Consider the following 20,441-nt stretch of genomic DNA (forward strand, 5'->3'; position numbering starts at 1 on the left):
ATAACCCGGCATAGTGAGAAATATATATCAGATGGGTAAGAAAGTCATGGGTAAATGTGATAAATGTTTCTGAACATAGTCGGTGTGTAGATGTGGTGAATATCGATCTATGTGTAGATTTAGAAAATGTTTTTGTCAGTGCAGGTTTCATCGACTGAAGGGCCTTATCAGTATTGTCTGATTCTGAGGTGAATGTTCTCTGAAGAGAATCTTCATGTAGATGAGAGGATCTGAGTGTAAATGTGATGAATGTTCCATTTAGAGAGCCGGAGTGTAGAGGACTTCCCATGGCGACATTTAGGAGGAGGACATGCATCGGGTCGCTCCCACTAGAGTACTGGATTTTTGGTCCCCTCCAGACATTTTTGGGAAGGGACATCTTCAGATTTGTCCCAGAGTAGATTTAGTTGTCAAAAGCATATCCAAGAACCAGCGAAAGAATACTGGGAAGAAGGATTTGAACGGCAGTCCGCCGGCAGGGTCGAGCACAGCGAAAGGTGCGTTGGCAGGGAAGATGGCAAGGGAAGCTCGCCAGATGGGGCCACCTGTATAACGGTAGAGACACTGGCAGAGGTGATGGTGGCGAACTTTGAATGACAAAAACATTTTGTGAGGCATGAGAGGGAAATGCTGGAATCACAGTGGGTGAACGGTCTGCTGTCCAATCCAGAGTCACTTGGAAGAATATAGGAGGTGGTGCGGGAGCAGGGTGAAGAGGATAGGGGGGGGGGGGGGGCACTGTCGGAGCACAGTGACATTCCCACCTCGCTAGAAGCTGATCTGGCCATGGTGGAGGACAGAAATAAGAGCCTGAGAGCCAAGATGGAGGACCTTGAGAATAGATTGCAGCAGCAGAATTTGAGGGTCGTGGGGATGCCTGAGGGAGTGGAGTGCCAAAAGCCAACAGTTTATTGCGAAGATGCTGAGGAAGCTGATGGGGGAGGGGGAAGGGCGTCTCCCTGTGGAGTTGGATAGGGCCCATTAGTAGCTTTGGCCACAACCGCGGGCAGATGAGCCACCAAGGGTGGTGATAGTCTGCTTCCATACAGTCAAAGGAGAAGGTGCTGAGGTAGGCGAAGTAAACACGTGACGTTACGTGGAAATGTGCCGGCATTCGTATTTACCAGGACCTTACGGCGAAGAGGTGGGCGACCTTTAACAGGGCAAAGGCGGCATTGTTCAAGAGTGGAGTATGCTTCGGTGTGGTCTACCCAGCAAAATTGAGGATTATGCACAACTCAAGGGATCATTTCTTTGAGATGGCGGAGGAGGCAGAGGTATTTATAAAGGCAGAAGGATTAGGACTGGGTTGAGTGACTGGGAGAAGACAGACTCTGTTGCTGTTGGGAGGTTGGAGACAAATGTTTGATAACGTTGTGATATACCTTCAATTCTTCACCGTGAGGCAGAGAGAGCAAGTGAACAATAGGCTTTATTAGTCATGAACTTGCCGAGCCAGAGTCAGTAGTACAGATGAATGACGCCCACAAGAGGCCACTTATATATGGCCCCGGCGGAGCCATACCAGGGTTACAGTACAGTACCTGGAAGCAGTTCATATCACCACTTTCAGGTCACAGGTTACAGGTTATGGTATCATGCTACATTATGGTGAATACATTCACCACATTCACCCCCTGTTAAAAAAATCAAGTCCAGCGGGGGTAACGTGGGGTCATTACATATTCAGTCTATCTGGAGGCCGGATCATTCTCTTCGACCTCCGCAGCTCTGGCGGTGCGGCGGGCACAGTTGTAGCAGGTGGTGACTCCAGGGGCATTGTGTCTGGAGCTTGAGCCTCAGTCCGGGGTGTCAGAGACGGTTGTGATGCGGGGGTAGGGTGGGGGTGATGGGTGGCGGCAGTGTTGGCGCGGGACAATACAGGAGACCCAGGGGGGTGAATGGGGCACTGTGAATTGCGGCGGGCAGTGGGGGGGGGGAGGGATGTAGGCAGGGGGGGGGCATGGCGGGGGAACCAGTTGGTGCCAGGTCTCGTAGGGATACCGTATCTTGGCGTCCGTCCTGGTGGGCGATGTAAGCGTACTGGGGGTTAGCATGGAGCAGCTGGACCCTCTCGACCAGGGGGTCGGTCTTATGGCTTCTTGTGTGCCTCCAGAGAAGGACTGGTCCCGGAGTTGTCACCAAGGTGGAAGCGAGACCCCGGAGATGGACTTCCTGGGGAAGATAAACAAGCGATTGTGAGGGGTCTCGTTCGTGGCTGTGCAGAGGATGGTTTTGTGAAGGGTAGGTCATGCCTCACAAACCTTATCGAGTTCTTTGAGAAGGTGACTGAACAGGTAGACGAGGGTAGAGCAGTTGATGTGGTGTATATGGATTTCAGTAAAGCGTTTGATAAGGTTCCCCACGGTCGTCTATTGCAGAAAATACGGAGGCTGGGGATTGAGGGTGATTTAGAGATGTGGATCAGAAATTGGCTAGTTGAAAGAAGACAGAGAGTGGTAGTTGATGGGAAATGTTCAGAATGGAGTTCAGTTACGAGTGGCGTACCACAAGGATCTGTTCTGGGGCCGTTGCTGTTTGTCATTTTTATAAATGACCTTGAGGAGGGCACAGAAGGTTGGGTGAGTAAATTTGCAGACGACACTAAAGTCGGTGGAGTTGTAGACAGTGTGGAAGAATGTTGCAGGTTACAGAGGGACATAGATAAGCTGCAGAGCTGGGCCGAGAGGTGGCAAATGGAGTTTAATGTAGAGAAGTGTGAGGTGATTCACTTTGGAAAGAATAATAGGAATGCGGAATATTTGGCTAATGGTAAAATTCTTAGCAGTGTGGATGAGCAGAGGGATCTCGGTGTCCATGTACATAGATCCCTGAAAGTTGCCATCCAGGTTGATAGGGTTGTGAAGAAGGCCTATGGTGTGTTGGCCTTTATTGGTAGAGGGATTGAGTTCCGGAGCCATGAGGTCATGTTGCAACTGTACAAAACTCTGGTACGGCCACATTTGGAGTATTGCGTACAGTTCTGGTTGCCTCATTATAGGAAGGACGTGGAAGCTTTGGAACGGGTGCAGAGGAGATTTACCAGGATGTTGCCTGGTATGGTGGGAAAAACTTATGAGGAAAGGCTGATGGACTTGAGGTTGTTTTCGTTAGAGAGAAGAAGGTTAAGAGGTGACTTAATAGAGGCATACAAAATGATCAGAGGGTTAGATAGGGTGGACAGCGAGAGCCTTCTCCCGCAGATGGAGGTGGCTAGCACGAGGGGACATAGCCTTAAATTGAGGGGTAATAGATATAGGACAGAGGTCAGAGGTGGGTTTTTTACGCAAAGAGTGGTGAGGCCGTGGAATGCCCTACCTGCAACAGTAGTGAACTCGCCAACATTGAGGGCATTTAAAAATTTGTTGGATAAGCATATGGATGATAAGGGCATAGTGTAGGTTAGATGGCCTTTAGATTTTTTCCATGTCGGTGCAACATCGAGGGCCGAAGGGCCTGTACTGCGCTGTATCGTTCTATGTTCTAGGAGCGATCTGATGGAGTGGAGGGCGTCGGGGTGGACCTCCTGCCAGCAGGGGACCGGGAGACTTCTAGACCTGAGGGCCAGAAGAACGGCCTTCCATACCGTCGCATTCTCCCCCTCCAGCTGCCCATTTTCCTGCGGGTTATAGCTTGTAGTCCTGCTCAAGGCGATGCCTTTGCTGAGCAGGTACTGACGCAGCTCATCGCTCATGAACGATGTGCTCCGGTCGTTGTGGACGTAAGCGGGGAAACCGAACAGTGTGAAGCTGTGTCGTGCCTTTATTACAGTGGCCGAGGTCATGTCGGTGAAGGGGAAGTGGGAGTACTCATCGATGACGGTGAGAAAGTATATATTCCAGTTGGTGGAGGGGAGGGTCCCTTTGAAGTCCATGCTTAAGCGCTCAAAGGGCCGGGAGGCCTTTACCAGGTGGGCCTTGTCTGGCCGGTAGAATTGCATTTGCACTCCGCGCAGACTTGGCAGTCCCTGGTCATTGCCTTTACCTTCTCGGTGGAGAAGGGCAGATTGTGGGTCTTAATGAAGTGGGTAAGCCGGGTGACCCCTGGGTGACAGAGGTTATTGTGGATAGCCCGAAGTTGGTCATCTTCGGTGCTGGCGCATGTGCCGCGGGACAGGGCATCTGGGGGCTCGTTGCGCTTCCCAGGATGATATTTGATATCGGAGTTGTAGGTGGAGAGTTCGATCCTCCACCTCAAGATTTTATCATTTTAATTTTGCCCCGTTGTGCGTTATCAAACATGAAGGCGACCGATCGTTGGTCGGTGATGAGGGTGAACCTCCTACCAGCTAGGTACTGCCTCCAGTGCCGCACGGCTTCCACTATGGCTTGTGCTTCCTTCTCGACCGAGGGGTGTTGAATTTCGGAAGCGTGGAGGGTCCTAGAGAAAAATGCTACTGGCCTGCCCGCCTGGTTGAGTGTGGCGGCCAGTGTGACGCATTGCTCTCTACCTGAAAAGGGACGGGCTCATCCACTGTGTGCATTGCGGCCTTGGTGATGTCAGCCTTGATGCGGCTGAAGGCCGAGCGGGCCTCATCCGTCTGGGGAAAGGTGGTTGTTTGGATAAGTGGGCGGGCTTTGTCCACATAGTTGGGGACCCACTGGGTGTAGTAGGAGAACAGCCCCAGGCATCATTTTAGGGCCCTGAAGCTGTGGGGAGGGGGGAGTTCTGTGAGGGGGCACATACGGTCGGGGTCGGGCCCTCAGAGTCCGTTCTCTACGATGTAGCTGAGAATGGCTAGTCAGGTAGCAGGGAAGACTCACTTTTCTTTGTTGTACGTGAGGTTGAGGGATTGGGCGGCCTGGAGGAACCTCTGAAGGTTGGCATCATGGTCCTGCTCATCGTGGCCGCAGATGGTGACATTGTCCAAGTACGGGTATGTAGCCCTCAAACCGTACTGGTCCACCATTCGGTCCATCGTTTTCTGAAAGACCGAGACCCCGTTAGTGACGCCGAAGGGGACTCTGAGGAAGCGGAAGAGCGGCCGGCTGCTTCAAAGGCTGTGTTGTGGCGCTTTTCCGGGTGGATTGGGAGCTGGTGGTAGACCGACTTCAGATCGACCATGGAGAACACACGGTACTGGGTGATCTGGTTGACCATCTCCGCTATGCGGGGGAGGGGGTACGCATCGAGTTGCGTGAATCGGTTAATTGTCTGGCTGCAGTCCACAACCATCCAATTCTTTTCCCCGGTCCAGACGACCACCACTTGCGCTCTCCAGGGGCTGTTGCTGGCCTCGATCATCCCTTCACTGGATATCCGACTTGATAAATGTCATGTCCAGCAAACTTTACCGCCTGCTCCTGGTGGCAATGGGCTTACAGTTAGGAGTGAGGTTCGCAAAGAGTGAAGGGGGGGGAGACCTTGAGGGTCGCGAGGCTGCACACCGTGAGGGGGAGGGCAAGGGTCCGCCGAACTGTAGGGTCAGGCTTCGGTGGTTACATTGAATGTCCAATCCGAGCAGTAGGGGGGTGTAGAGGGAGAGCTTAAAACAAGCGTACTCTGCGCCCTGCATCGCGAGATTGGCGATACAGTACCCCCGGATCTGAACCGAATGGGACCCGGAGGTAAGGGAGATTGTTTGGGAGGCTGGGTAGGTGTGGAGGGAGCAGGGCCTTACCGTGTCGGGGTGGACAAAGCTCTCCGTGCTCCCGGAGTCAAAAAGGCAAGGGTCTCGCGCCCGTTGACCCTGACGACCATCATGGAATTCTTCAGCTGTGTTGACTGCGATTGGTCGAGGGTGACTGCGTCCAGCTGCGGGTAGTCTGTGTGGTCGGTGGAGTCACACGATGACGGCCCCCATGAGTCGCACGTGTCGGGCTTGGGCGAAGATGGCGACCAAGATGGCGGCCCCCACGAGTCGCACGCTGTCAATGATGCATCTGACGGGGGCGTTTCGGGTAGGCACGGAGCCGCATTGCGGGGTCTGTGGGGCTGCGAGTCCATGGGTTGGGCCTGGTGTGCTTTCGATTTCTGGGCCTTAGGCCGGCCCAGACAGACCCTAGCGAAGTGCCCCTTTTTCCCACAATCGCTACACGTCGCTGTGCGGGCTGGGCAGCGCTGCCGGGGGTGTTGGCTCTGGCCGCAGAAGTAGCACTGCGGTTCCCCGGGCTGGGCTGGCCGATGGGGGTCGCAATGAGGGCGTCCATGAGGGGTACGGCAAGCCCGCGGGAAACACGCTGAGGTTCTGGTAGGCCACCTCCAGTGAAGTCGCTGGCTTTACCATGTCCTGCGGGTTGGAGGTCCCGTTTTCCAGCAGACGCTTCCTGATATAGTTCAAGCGGACCCCCGCCACGTAGGTGTCCCGCATATGAGTTCATGTGTTCCTCCGCCGTCACATCTCGATAGCTGCAGTTCCTCACGAGTCGGGTCAGGGTTTCCAGATACTCGTCCAGCAATTCTCCGGCGCGTTGACGGCGAGTAGTGAGGAGGTGCCTAGCGAACACCACATTTACGGGCTTCATGAAGTGTGCCTTGAGAGTTGTGTCCGCTGCCTCGTACGTGGCCGCTTTCTCGATCATTACAGAGATTCGATGGCTCACCCGGGCATGGAGGAGTCTCAGCTTGAGAGTCTCTGTGGGAGGCGTTGTGGAGGAGGTGAGGTAGGCCTCGAAGCATCGGAGCCAATGTTCGAATATTTCCTTGGCTTCGGACGCCCGAGCGTCGAGTTCGAGCCTGTCTGGCTTTAGAGCAGCTTCCATAATGCTGTCTATGACTAATAACTTGATATACCTTCAATTCACAGTGAGGCAGAGAGAGCGAGTTAACAATAGGCTTTATTAGTTATGAACTTGCTGAGCCAGAGTCAGTAGTTCAGGTGAATGCCGCCCACAAGAGGCCGGCCTATATATGGCTCGGTGTGGGCAGAGCCAGAGGTGGAGCCATACCGGGGTTACAGTACAGTACCTGGAAGCAGTTCGTATCACCACTTCCAGGTCACAGGTTACAGGTTATGGTATCATGCATACATTATGGTGAATAATGTGGTAGTCTGTGTAGAGGTATTACGGTACTTAGTAATGCTGGAACACCATTGGTAGATAATGTATGCTTTCCATTGGTCGATCCTGTATGGTAGCTCCGCCCTGCAAGGCGGGGTATAAGAGCCTGTGCCGCCCCAGCAGCTTCCTTTCTGTACCTGAGCTGCTGGGGGAAACATCTAGATTATTAAAGCCTTCAGTTGGACTACAACCTCGCTTTAGTAGTCATTGATCGTGCATCAATTTAATAAGCTAGGTTTGAAGAATGGAGCTCCGAATCAAGCCGGAGTGTCTGCAACTCAGCTCCCACGCAGTAAACTCGGCAGCGACTTTCAAGCACTGGCTGGCGTGCTTCAACGGCAGAAAACACACCCACAAGAGAACAGAAACTGCAGATCCTGCACTCGAGGGTGAGCCCAGAAGTCTACACCCTCATCGAGGACGCAGATGACTTCGATACCGTGATGGAGTTGCTGAAAGGACATTACATTCGCCCTGTAAATCAGGTCAATGCACGGCATCTACGAGCAACGAGGCGACAAATTCCTGGTGAGTCACTGGAAGAATTCTACCGTGCGCCCCGAGTGTTGGGGAGAAACTGCAGCTGCTCACAAGTTTCAGCAAACGGCCACACTGAACTGTTGATTCGAGAGGCTTTCGTTGCGGGTATGCTGTCCTCTCAAATCCACCAGCGTTTGCTGGAGAAAGAAATTCTAGGCCTCAAGGAGGCCCGGGCCCTTGCCGGCTCCCTGGATGTGGCCTCCCGAAACGCCCGCGCCTACGCCCCCGACCGCGCGGCAGCCCCCTGGGCAGCGTGGGATCCCTCTGCAGCTGACTCCGAGGCAATGCCCCACATTGTGTGTATACCCCGCAGGGCAAGAGTTATAGCTGGGGGAAGGGCAATTATGATGCCATTAGACATGACTTAGGATGTGTTGGTTGGAGAAGTAGGCTGCAAGGGTTGGGCACACTGGATATGTGGAGCTTGTTCAAGGAACAGCTATTGCATGTTCTTGATAAGTACGTACCAGTCAGGCAGGGAGGAAGGGGCCGAGCGAGGGAACCGTGGTTTACCAAAGAAGTGGAATCTCTTGTTAAGAGGAAGAAGGAGGCCTATGTGAAGATGAGGCGTGAAGTTTCAGTTGGGGCGCTTGATAGTTACAAGGAAGCGAGGAAGGATCTAAAGAGAGAGCTGAGACGAGCAAGGAGGGGACATGAGAAGTCTTTGGCAGGTAGGATCAAGGAAAACCCAAAAGCTTTCTATAGGTATGTCAGGAATAAAAGAATGACTAGGGTAAGAGTAGGGCCAGTCAAGGACAGTGGTGGGAAGTTGTGTGTGGAGGCTGAGGAGATAAGCGAGATACTAAATGAATACTTTTCGTCAGTATTCACTCAAGAAAAAGATAATATTGTGGAGGAGAATGCTGAGACCCAGGCTATTAGAATAGATGGCATTGAGGTGCGTAGGGAAGAAGTGTTGGCAATTCTGGACAAGGTGAAAATAGATAAGTCCCCGGGGCCGGATGGGATTTATCCTAGGATTCTCTGGGAAGCCAGGGAAGAGATTGCTGAGCCTTTGGGTTTGATTTTTAGGTCATCATTGGCTACAGGAATAGTGCCAGAGGACTGGAGGATAGCAAATGTGGTCCCTTTGTTCAAGAAGGGGAGTAGAGATAACCCCGGTAACTATAGGCCGGTGAGCCTAACGTCTGTGGTGGGTAAGGTCTTGGAGAGGATTATAAAAGATACGATTTATAATCATCTAGATAGGAATAATATGATTAGGGATAGTCAGCATGGTTTTGTGAAGGGTAGGTCATGCCTCACAAACCTTATCGAGTTCTTTGAGAAGGTGACTGAACAGGTAGACGAGGGTAGAGCAGTTGATGTGGTGTATATGGATTTCAGTAAAGCATTTGATAAGGTTCCCCATGGTCGGCTATTGCAGAAAATACGGAGGCTGGGGATTGAGGGTGATTTAGAGATGTGGATCAGAAATTGGCTAGTTGAAAGAAGACAGAGAGTGGTAGTTGATGGGAAATGTTCAGAATGGAGTTCAGTTACGAGTGGTGTACCACAAGGATCTGTTCTGGGGCCGTTGCTGTTTGTCATTTTTATAAATGACCTAGAGGAGGGCGCAGAAGGATGGGTGAGTAAATTTGCAGACGACACTAAAGTCGGTGGAGTTGTAGACAGTGCGGAAGGATGTTGCAGGTTACAGAGTGACATAGATAAGCTGCAGAGCTGGGCTGAGAGGTGGCAAATGGAGTTTAATGTGGAGAAGTGTGAGGTGATTCACTTTGGAAAGAATAACAGGAATGCGGAATATTTGGCTAATGGTAAAATTCTTGGTAGTGTGGATGAGCAGAGGGATCTCGGTGTCCATGTACATAGATCCCTGAAAGTTGCCACCCAGGTTGATAGGGTTGTGAAGAAGGCCTATGGTGTGTTGGCCTTTATTGGTAGAGGGATTGAGTTCCGGAGCCATGAGGTCATGTTGCAGTTGTACAAAACTCTAGTACGGCCGCATTTGGAGTATTGCGTACAGTTCTGGTCGCCTCATTATAGGAAGGACGTGGAAGCCTTGGAACGGGTGCAGAGGAGATTTACCAGGATGTTGCGTGGTATGGAGGGAAAATCTTATGAGGAAAGGCTGATGGACTTGAGGTTGTTTTCGTTAGAGAGAAGAAGGTTAAGAGGTGACTTAATAGAGGCATACAAAATGATAAGAGGGTTAGATAGGGTGGACAGCGAGAGCCTTCTCCCGCGGATGGAGGTGGCTAGCACGAGGGGACATAGCCTTAAATTGAGGGGTAATAGATATAGGACAGAGGTCAGAGGTAGGCTTTTTACGCAAAGAGTGGTGAGGCCGTGGAATACCCTACCTGCAACAGTAGTGAACTCGCCAACATTGAGGGCATTTAAAAGTTTATTGGATAAGCATATGGATGATAAGGGCATAGTGTAAGTTAGATGGCCTTTAGTTTTTTTCCATGTCGGTGCAACATCGAGGGCCGAAGGGCCTGTACTGCGCTGTATCGTTCTATGTTCTATGTTCTATCCCCCCACAAGCTTGCGCTGCAAGACGGCCCAGCAACCCGGGGGACCCCGCTGCTATTTTTGCGGGCAAGCCAAACACCCCCAACAGCGCTGCCCAGCCCGTTCGTCCACCTGTAAAGGGTACAGCAAAAAGGGCCATTTCGTGGCGGTATGCCAGGCCCGGGCGGTCAGTGCAGTCTCCGGAAGCAAATGCGGACCGCCACTACAACCCTCTCCACGGGCCCCGTGTGGCCTCTGGGTGCCGCCATCTTGTTCCGCTGACGCCGCGTGCGATGGATGGGCGCCGCCGTTTCGTGCACCCACAGCCACGTGCGACCAGTGGGCACCGCCATCTTGGATGGACTCCAAGGACCTCAGTGCAGATGACCACACACTGCCCGACGAGAACACCCAGCTGCTGCCACGTTTAGCCTCGGTGACCCTGGACCAGTCTCAGCCTCGAACACTCTCAACTGCTACAACAACGGTGCTAATCAACGGACACGAGACGTCCAGCTTAATCGACTCTGGGAGCACGGAGAGCTTCATACACCCCGACACGGTAAGGCGCTGTTCTCTCCCCGTCCATCCTGTTAATCAAAAAATCTTCCAGCCTCCGGTTCCCACTCAGTAGAGATAAAGGGGTTCTGTGTAGCAAACCTCACGGTCCAGGGAAGGGAGTTCAAAAATTACCGGCTCTACGTCCTTCCCCACCTCTGCGCAGCCACACCCCTAGGGTTAGACTTCCAGTGTAACCTCCAAAGTCTAACTTTCAAATTCGGCGGCCCTATACCCCCTCTCACTGTCTGCAGCCTCACGACCCTCAAGGTCAATCCGCCTTCCCTGTTTGCGAACCTCACCCCGGATTGCAAACCCGTCGCCACCAGGAGCAGACGTGTCCAGGACTGGATCTTTATTAGGTCAGAGGTCCAACGGCTACTGAGGGAAGGAGTCAAGGAAGCTAGCAACAGTCCCTGGAGAGCCCAAGTAGTGGTGGTAAAGACCGGGGAGAAGAATAAGGTGGTCATCGACTACAGTCAGACCATCAACAGGTTTACGCAGCTGGACGCGTACCCTCTCCCCCGTATATCCGACCTGGTAAACAGGATCGTGCAATACAAGGTCTTCTCCACGGTGGACCTTAAGTCCGCCTACCACCAGCTCCCCATCCGCACGAGTGACCGCAGGTACACTGCGTTCGAGGCAGATGGGCGGCTCTACCACTTTTTAAGGGTTCCCTTCGGTGTCACTAACGGGGTCTCGGTCTTCCAGCGAGAGCTGGACCGAATGGTTGACCGATACGATTTACGGGCAACATTCCCGTATCTTGATAATGTCACCATCTGCGGCCACGATCAGCAGGACCACGACACCAACCTCCGCAAATTCCTCCGAACCGCGTAAATCCTTAACCTTACGTATAACAAGGATAAATGTGTGTTTAGCACCGACCGCCTAACCATCCTCGGCTACGTAGTGCGAAATGGAGTGATAGGCCCCGACCCGGAACGCTTGCGCCCCCTTATGGAGCTCCCCCTCCCTCACTGCTCCAAGGCCCTGAAACGCTGCCTCGGTTTTTTTTCTTACTACGCCCAGTGGGTCCCCAACTATGCAGACAAGGCCCGTCCTCTGATCCAAACCACAGTTTTTCCCCTGTCGATGGAGGCCCGCCAGGCCTTCAGCCGCATCAAAGCAGACATCGCAAAGGCCACGATGCGCGCCATCGACGAGTCCCTCCCCTTCCAGGTCGAGATTGACACGTCTGACGTAGCTCTGGCGGCCACCCTCAACCAAGCGGGCAGACCCGTGGCCTTCTTCTCCCGGACCCTTCATGCTTCCGAAATCCGCCACTCCTCAGTCGAAAAGGACGCCCAGGCCATAGTAGAAGCTGTGCGGCACTGGAGGCATTACCTGGCCGGCAGGAGATTCACTCTCCTCACTGACCAACAGTCGTTCGCCTTCATGTTCGATAATGCACAGCGGGGCAAGATAAAGAACGATAAGATCTTACGGTGGAGGACCGAGCTCTCCACCTACAACTACCAGATCTTGTATCGTCCCGGGAAGCTAAACGAGCCGCCTGATGCCCTGTCCCGCATGTGCCAACGCACAAGTGGACCGCCTCCGAGCCCTCCACAAGGACCTCTGCCACCCGGGGGTCACTCGCTTCTTCCATTTTGTCAAGACCCGCAACTTGCCCTACTCCATCTCGGAGGTCAGGACAGCCACCAGGAATTGCCAAATCTACCAGCCAGAGTAAATGCACCTGATAAAGGCTTCCCGTCCCTTTGAACGCCTCAGCATAGACTTCAAAGGTCCCCTCCCCTCCACCGACCGCAACACGTACTTCCTGAACGTGATTGACGAGTATTCCCGTTTCCCATTCGCCATCCCCTGCCCCGACATGACCGCAACCATTGTCATCGAAGCCCTCCACAGTATCTTTACACTGTTCGGGTTCCCCGCTTACATACACAGCGATAGGGGGTCCTCCTTTATGAGCAACGAACTGCGTCAATTCCAGCTCAGCAAAGGCATTGCCTCTAGCAGGACGACCAGTTACAACCCCCGGGGTAACGGACAGGTAGAGAGGGAGAACGGAACGGTCTGGAAGGCCGTCCTGCTAGCCCTACGGTCCAGAAATCTCCCAGTCTCCCGCTGGCAGGAAGTCCTCCCAGACGCCCTCCACTCCATCCGGTCCCTGCTCTGCACCACGACCAACCAAACACCTCACGAACGGCTCCTTGTTTTCCCCAGGAAGTCCTCCACTGGGACCTCGCTCCCGACCTGGCTGGCAGCCCCCGGACCCATCCTGCTCTGAAAACACGTGCGGGCGCACAAGTCGGACCCGTTGCTCGAGAGGGCCCATCTTTTCCACGCTAACCCCCAGTACGCGTACCCCGATGGCCGACAAGACACGGTCTCGCTACGGGACCTGGCGCCCACCGGATCCCCGCGCACACCCCCGCCACCAGTCCCACCCCCCATCCCACCGGTGCACCTTACAGCTGCCCCCTTCCCAGGAGGATCAGTCCTTCTGCCGGCTCCCATCTAGGCCCCCCCGCCCACCGACGCACCCCGCAGACACTCCCTTCCCAGGGCAATCAGCTCCCCCATCAGCGCCGTCTAGGCCACCCCCCCCCCCCCCCGCCCACCGACGCACCCCGCAGACACTCCCTTCCCAGGAGGATCAGTCCTTCTGCCGGCTCCCATCTAGGCCCCCCCGCCCACCGACGCACCCCGCAGACACTCCCTTCCCAGGGCAATCAGCTCCCCCATCAGCGCCGTCTAGGCCACCCCCCCCCCCGCCCACCGACGCACCCCGCAGACACTCCCTTCCCAGGAGGATCAGTCCTTCTGCCGGCTCCCATCTAGGCCCCCCCGCCCACCGACGCACCCCGCAGACACTCCCTTCCCAGGGCAATCAGCTCCCCCATCAGCGCCGTCTAGGCCACCCCCCCCCCCCCCCCCCCCGCCCACCGACGCACCCCGCAGACACTCCCTTCCCAGGGCAATCAGCTCCCCCATCAGCGCCGTCTAGGCCACCCCCCCCCCCCCGCCCACCGACGCACCCCGCAGACACTCCCTTCCCAGGAGGATCAGTCCTTCTGCCTGCCCCGTCTATGCCCCCCGCCCTCCCCCCCCCCGCCCACCGACGCACCCCGCAGACGCTCCCTTCCCAGGGCAATCAGCTCCCCCATCAGCGCCGTCTAGGCCCCCCGCCCCCCCCCCCCCCCCCCACCCCCAACCCCGCCCACCGACGCACCCCGCAGACACTCCCTTCCCAGGAGGATCAGTCCTTCTGCCGGCTCCCATCTAGGCCCCCCCCCGCCCACCGACGCACCCCGCAGACACTCCCTTCCCAGGGCAATCAGCTCCCCCACCGGCCCCGTCTAGGGGTGTTGAAGCTGCCACAGAGATCGAAACCGCACTCCCAGAGTCACAGACGCCCGAACCTCCACCGGAGCCACCACCAAAGCTTCGACAATCAGAGAGGACGACCAGGGCCCCGATCGACTGATTGCTGAATTTTAACGTGTATATAGTTCATTGTAAAATTGTAAATAGTTACGATAATAAAGCAAAACGCTGGACGGAGGAATTACGGTATCTCCATAACCATAACTTCTACCACATTACCATGTTGTAATACCAAGCCACCACCCCCGCCGGACTCTTTTTTTTAATAGGGGGTGAATGTGGTAGTCTGTGTAGAGGTACTTAGTAATGCTGGAACACCATTGGTAGATAATGTATGCTTTCCATTGGTCGAGCCTGTATGGTAGCTCCGCCCTGCAAGGCGGGGTATAAGAGCCTGTGCCACCCCAGCAGCTTCCTTTCTGTACCTGAGCTGCTGGGGGAAACATCTAGCTTATTAAAGCCTTCAGTTGGACTACAACCTCGCTTTAGTAGTCATTGATTGTGCATCAAATACATTCACCGCAAGTTGTATTTTCCTGTTTATTCTGTTCGCCTCGGGGTTTCGATGCCCTTGTGCTGAATATAGGAAACTGGTAGGGGTGGAGGAGTGTGGGGGTTGTGTTCTGGTAGCTGCTTCATGGCAGCAGGGTGATTGGGTGTGGTGGAGAGGATTCAATTTCTTCTGTTGAGTGGGGGTAAGGGGACTCTGCTGGGGGGGCTCCCTGCCTGCAAACTTTAGTTGACTAGTGAACGGGAGCAATGTGGAGGGAGGGGCTGTGGCTTGCTGAACCTGTTGAGGCAGGTCATGGAGTGCCTGGGAAGTGTGAATGGTGGGGTGGGAGATTGTGGTTTCAAGACAAAGGGGATGGGAGATTTCTGGGGAGGGGGCTGTGGGTTAACGGTTACTGGGGACAAGAGATGTTGGCGCCATCTTGTGTGGGCTTCTGGGTGTGGAATTCAGTGGGGGGGGGGGGTTGCGAATGGAACCATCCCCGGAGGAGTGATGGCTGAGAGCAGGAGGAGGGGGTGAGATGCTGGTGGGGAGGGTACTGTCTGTTGTGTTCTGTACTCAGTGATATCACAGGCTGCAACTGTATGCAGCTTTAACCAAAAGATACCTGAAGTTAATTCAATCTGATTTATTGAACCAGTAGCTCAGTTAGCTCAGTTCTCTCTGAGTTCGACTCTCTGCTAACCTCAGTGTGGTTACTCTGTCTGACTGAACCAGACTAGCTCTTAGCCACGTGCTGGAGGTGTGATACTGTACATACACCCTGACTCACTCTGTAGATGTTCATCAATGGAAAGAGGCGGAGTGTGAGTGCCTCGTGCCCTTTATAGTGAGATACCACCCCTGAGTGTCCTGCCTGCCCATTGGTCATGTCCTGTTCTCTGTGTTCATTAGCTGCCTGTCTGTATATTATGACATCTCCCCTGCTTTTTAATGTTTTGTTGGCGTATGGGAACGTATTTACATGTGGTGGCAAATATTAACATATTTACAAGGGGTGGTATATGTGAACGTATACATGTGAAGACAGCTGTCTAATGTGAGAAAACAGAACAGAGCAAACAAAGCAAATGTTGATAAGTCCAGTCTCTGGGGCTTGTGTCTGATCCTTGTCGACCGCCGGAGAGGTGGGGGTGGGGACGACGGAGCCTTGACAGGCGGGATGGAAACCTGAGTGGTGGCCTTGTAGTTCGAGGTATCAGGAGGTGGCAAAACAACAGACGGAAATGGAGAAGAAAGCGGTTGTGGGCAGGCAACTTCGCGCAGTGCCCGTCTGTTTCATCGCACAACAGAACCATCAGCCATACGTACAACATACGAGCGGGGCGCAGCCTATCGAACAACGACAGCTGTAGCAGACCAACCACCATCCAGTGTCTGCCGGGGATAACACGGGCAAATCGGTGGCATGAGCATCATAGCCCTGCTTTTGCTGGTTTCGGAGCTGCTGCACCTTCTGCAGCACCGGGAGGTGATCCACGTTGGGCAAGTCTATGGCTGGGAGTGTCGTCCGCAGGTCGCTGTTTATCAAGAGTTGAGCCGGCGACATGCCAGTGGACAGTGAGGTCGCCCTGTACACAAGCAGCGCGAGGTAGATGTCAGAAGCTGAATCCGCGGCCTTGCAGATGAGCTGTTTCACAATGTGCCCCCCTTTCCCAACCTTCCCATTGGCCTGCGGATAGTGAGCTGGAAGTGACATGTTTGAACTGATATGACTTGGCAAACATAGACCACTTGTAGCTGCTGAAGCATGGGCCATTGTCACTCATGACAGTGAGTGGGATACCATGCCTGGAGAACGTCTCCTTACAGGCCTTGATGACAGTCCGAGATGTGAGGTCTGAGAGCTTCACCACTTCAGGGTAATTGGCGAAATACTCAATAATCAACATGTAGTCACGACCATTCACACGAAAGAGGTCGATGCCAACCTTGGACCATAGGGAGGTCTCGATTTCATGCTGCTGGAGCGTCTCCTTGCTCTGCACTGGCTGGAAACGTTGACAGGTCTCACAGTTCGAGATGGTTCGAGAAAGGGGCTGGTTTAGCTCTCTCAGCTAAATCGCTGGCTTATAAAGCAGACCAAGCAGGCCAGCAGCACGGTTCGATTCCCGTACCAGCCTCCCCGGACAGGCGCCGGAATGTGGTGACTAGGGGCTTTTCACAGTAACTTCATTGAAGCCTACTCGTGACAATAAGCAATTTTCATTTCATTTCATTTTTTCATTTTCAGATGTCCTGGCTAATAGACAGCCTGCCTGGCTCTGTGTCTGCACTTCTCCACACCCAGGTGTCCCCCATGGATTTGGCAGAGCACCAAGCTCTGGAGACTGATAGAATGACAATCCGGTCCAGCTTGAGGAGGATACCATCAATCACCGTCAGGTCATCCTTTACATTGTAAAATTGAGGGCACTGCCCTTTCTGCCAGCCATTGGCGAGGTGGTGCATGACACGCTCCAAGAGGGGTCTTTGGCTGTCTCCTCGTGGATACGAACCACCTTCTCATCAGACGCTGGAAGGGTGCTAGCACACAGCTGCACCTGTGATTCAATCTGCCGGATGATTTCCAGCGGTTCACTAGGCAATGTGATGGAGGGGGACAATGCATCAGCGATGATCAGCTCCTTGCCAGGAATGTACACTAAGTCAAAGTCGTACCTTCTGAGTTTGAGGAGGATGCGCTGTAACCGAGGCATCATGTCGTTCAGGTCCTTGTGGATAATATGGACCAGAGGCCTATGATCCGTCTCGACAGTGAATGTCTGCAGGCCGTAGACATATTCGTGAAACTTGAGAATGCCAGTGAGAAGACCCAGCCACTCCTTCTCTATTTGCACATACCTTGTTTCGGTGGGCATCATGGCCCTCGATGTGTAGGCGACCGATGCCCAGGATGAAGTGTCATCAGGTTGAAGCAGCACCGCACCGATGCCATCCTGGCTCGCATCTGTCGCAATCTTGGTCTCCCTTTCTGGGTCGAAAAATACCAAGATGGGTGCAGTGGTGAGCTTGGCTTTCAGCTCCAACCACTCTGTCTGACGTGCTGCCTTCCACTCAAAGGCAGTGGACTTTTTCACCAGGTTCCGTAGGGCCGTGGTGTGTGAGGCCAGATTTGGGATGAATCCAGAAAATTGACCAATCCCAGGAAGCGCAGCACCGCCTTCTTGTCATCCGGGACCTTCATGGCTTTGATGGCCTTGACCTTGTCTGTGTCCGGGCACACGCCCTGCTGAGAGATCTGGTCACCTAGGAACTTGAGTGTCGACATGTCAAAGCAACATCTGGCCCTGTTCAGCTTCAGGCCATTGGCATGGACATGGCGGAATACCTGCTGGAGACAGGAAACCTGCTCCTCAGGGGTCGTGGACCATATGGTGATCTCGTCCACGTACACACAAACCCCTTCAATGCCCTCCGCCATCTGCTCCATAATGCGATGGAAGATCTCCGAGGCCGAGACGATGCCAAACGGCACACGGCTATAGCAGTATCTGCCAAACGGTGTGTTGAAGGTGCAGAACCTTCTGCTGGACTCATCCAGCTGGATTTGCCAGAATCCATGTGACGCATCTAACGGTGAAAAAACGTGCATGTGCCATCTGACTGGTGAGTTCCTCCCGCTTCGGGATGGGGTAGTGTTCACACATTATATTATATTCTTATTGAGATCCTTGGGATCAATGCAGATGCACAGGTCTCCCTACGGCTTTCTAACACATACCATCGAGCTGACCCAGTCAGTGGGTTCGGTTACCATGGAAATGATGCCCTGTTGCTGAAGATCCTTGAGCTGTGCCTTCAGGCGCTCCCTCAGCGGAGCCGGGACCCGGCGTGGTACGTGGACTTGGCATCAGGTCGGAGCAGAATCTTGTATCGATATGGCAGCATGCCCATCCGGTCCAACACATCCGGATACTGAGCGAGGATGTTGTCAATGCCGGCCTGAAGGTCCACATTGGAGGATGTAGTTGTGTAAACCCACTGCACGAGGTTCAGGCATGCGTGCCCACTAGGGATGCCCTGTCCGGCTTGACAATTTCAAATGTAACCGTGCATGGTGCTCCGGTTGGAGACGAGTAGATGGCAGGATCCCAGTGCCGTGATGGCATTTCCGTTATAGTCCAGGAGCCTGCAGGATGCTGGAAGGACCTTGGGGGGCTTCTTGATGCGTTTGAGATCTGCCTGTGAGAGGAGGTTGGCAGAAGCCCCTGTGCCCAGCTTGAACTGAATGGAGCAGCGATTGACCTGCATCTCCGCTGCCATTCGTCCGCAGAATCCACAGCGAGGATGGATTGAATTTGTGATAAGTTGGATGTGACATATTCACATTTGGTAATGATGCCCACACAGTAGGCGGAGTCCAGGCAGTCTGCCTCTGGATCCGTTATGCTGCCAGGATCAGAATCCTGTCATCGTTGTTGCAGACTCTGAACGCGCCGTCGTCGGAATTGGGAGCGCTGGCCCCTGATTGGTGCAGACCTGCACAAGGCTGCACAGTGTCCAGGCTTTCTGCAGTTCAAACATCGCCTGCCTCTTGCAGGGCAGTGTTTCTTTAAGTGGGCGTTGCCGCAGTTCGAGCACGTCATGACGTCGGTGTCCTAACGATCCGCGCATCATCGCACATGCGCAGTGCGGGTGTCGGTTGCTTCATTATTCCGTTCGCATCGCGCATGTGTGGGACTCTGTGAAAAGTGCTCGAAATGGCCGCTTTCATCAATGCTCAGGCGCTGCAACCACGAGATGGTCTGCATATAACAATCCTGATTCTTTTCCTTTCAGTCTGGTCTCAATAAAAGTTGAGACGGATTTGCAGGTATCAATTATTGTTTATTTTAACCAGCTAGCTGGGTGACTCACTCTATTGGGAGAGCCGGACACAACCATGTCCCCTGGACCTTCCACAGGGTGACTCACTCTATTGGGAGAGCCGGACACAACCATGTCCCCTGGACCTTCCACAGCCAGGGAGTAGACAATGGGACAAAACATCTGATTTCATATACATTCAAGTTGCATCAAGTTTCACATACATACGACCAAATAAGGCAACGGTGCAAATGCAAAGCTCCCATAGGCTTTCCCCACATTCCTTAACCTGGCCTGAGGCCCCTTTTCCCAGTATCCCTGGCAACAAAGAAATGATCCTAGTAGCTGCCCATCCCCCTCTTCCTGCCTTGAATCCCAGTTGATGTTTAAAAGTCCACTAACCTAACTCCTTATTCTACTGCAGTAAAGTTTTACTCCTAACTTGGCCTAACTGCCCATTATGCCTTTCTGTTCATTTCCTCACATACTCTCTGCCTCGTGGGAGGCAAGCTTCTCATTTTCAGCCGATTTGTATTGGGCATAGTGATTTTTGGCGTGCTGATGCACTGTCCATGTTTCAATCATGACTGGCAGGGCCATATGCTTGATTTTCAGTGGCTGCTCTCTCAGAGGATCAGAGTGAACTCCAAAAACAATTTGGTCTCTGATCATTGAGTCAGCAATATCACCAAAGTTGCAGGACAGCGCTGGCAGGCGGAGGTTAGTTAAGAAGGAGTTGAAAGATTCATCTTTACCTTGTAGACGCTGTTTGAATATGTAACGCTCGAAGATTTCATTGGTGTCCACTTCACAGTGACTGTCAAACTTGTCCAGGATGGCCTGAAACTTTGTCTTGTCCTGGCCTTCGGTGAAGTGAAAAGAGTTGAAGAGTTCGATGGCTTGATCACCCGCTGTTGAGAGGAGAAGCACGAGCTTCCTTGGATCAGACGCTCCCACGAGGTCTGAGGCTTCGATGTACAGCAGAAATGCTTGCTTGAATGTCCTCCAGTTGGCACTGAGATTGCCGGAGGTCCTGAGCTGACGAGGAGCCTGAATCTTCTCCATGGTGCCGGGATACATTCGCTGGTCGTCATGGATCGGACTGAGGTAAACCACCGAGATTAAGCAGCCTCCTGGTAGCATGTTGTGTTATGTACTCTGGGATAACACAGGCTGCAACT

General features: G+C 53.5%; 1 protein-coding gene across 2 annotated transcripts in view; it reads left to right on the plus strand.

Annotated features, from left to right (window-relative positions):
- Positions 1-20,441, plus strand: part of mymk (myomaker, myoblast fusion factor) — a 130,273-nt gene that overhangs the window by 94,540 nt on the left and 15,292 nt on the right. The window lies entirely within an intron of this gene.

This window comes from Scyliorhinus canicula, chromosome 21 (genome assembly GCF_902713615.1).
Source record: "Scyliorhinus canicula chromosome 21, sScyCan1.1, whole genome shotgun sequence".
Classification (NCBI taxonomy): Eukaryota; Metazoa; Chordata; class Chondrichthyes; order Carcharhiniformes; family Scyliorhinidae; genus Scyliorhinus; species Scyliorhinus canicula.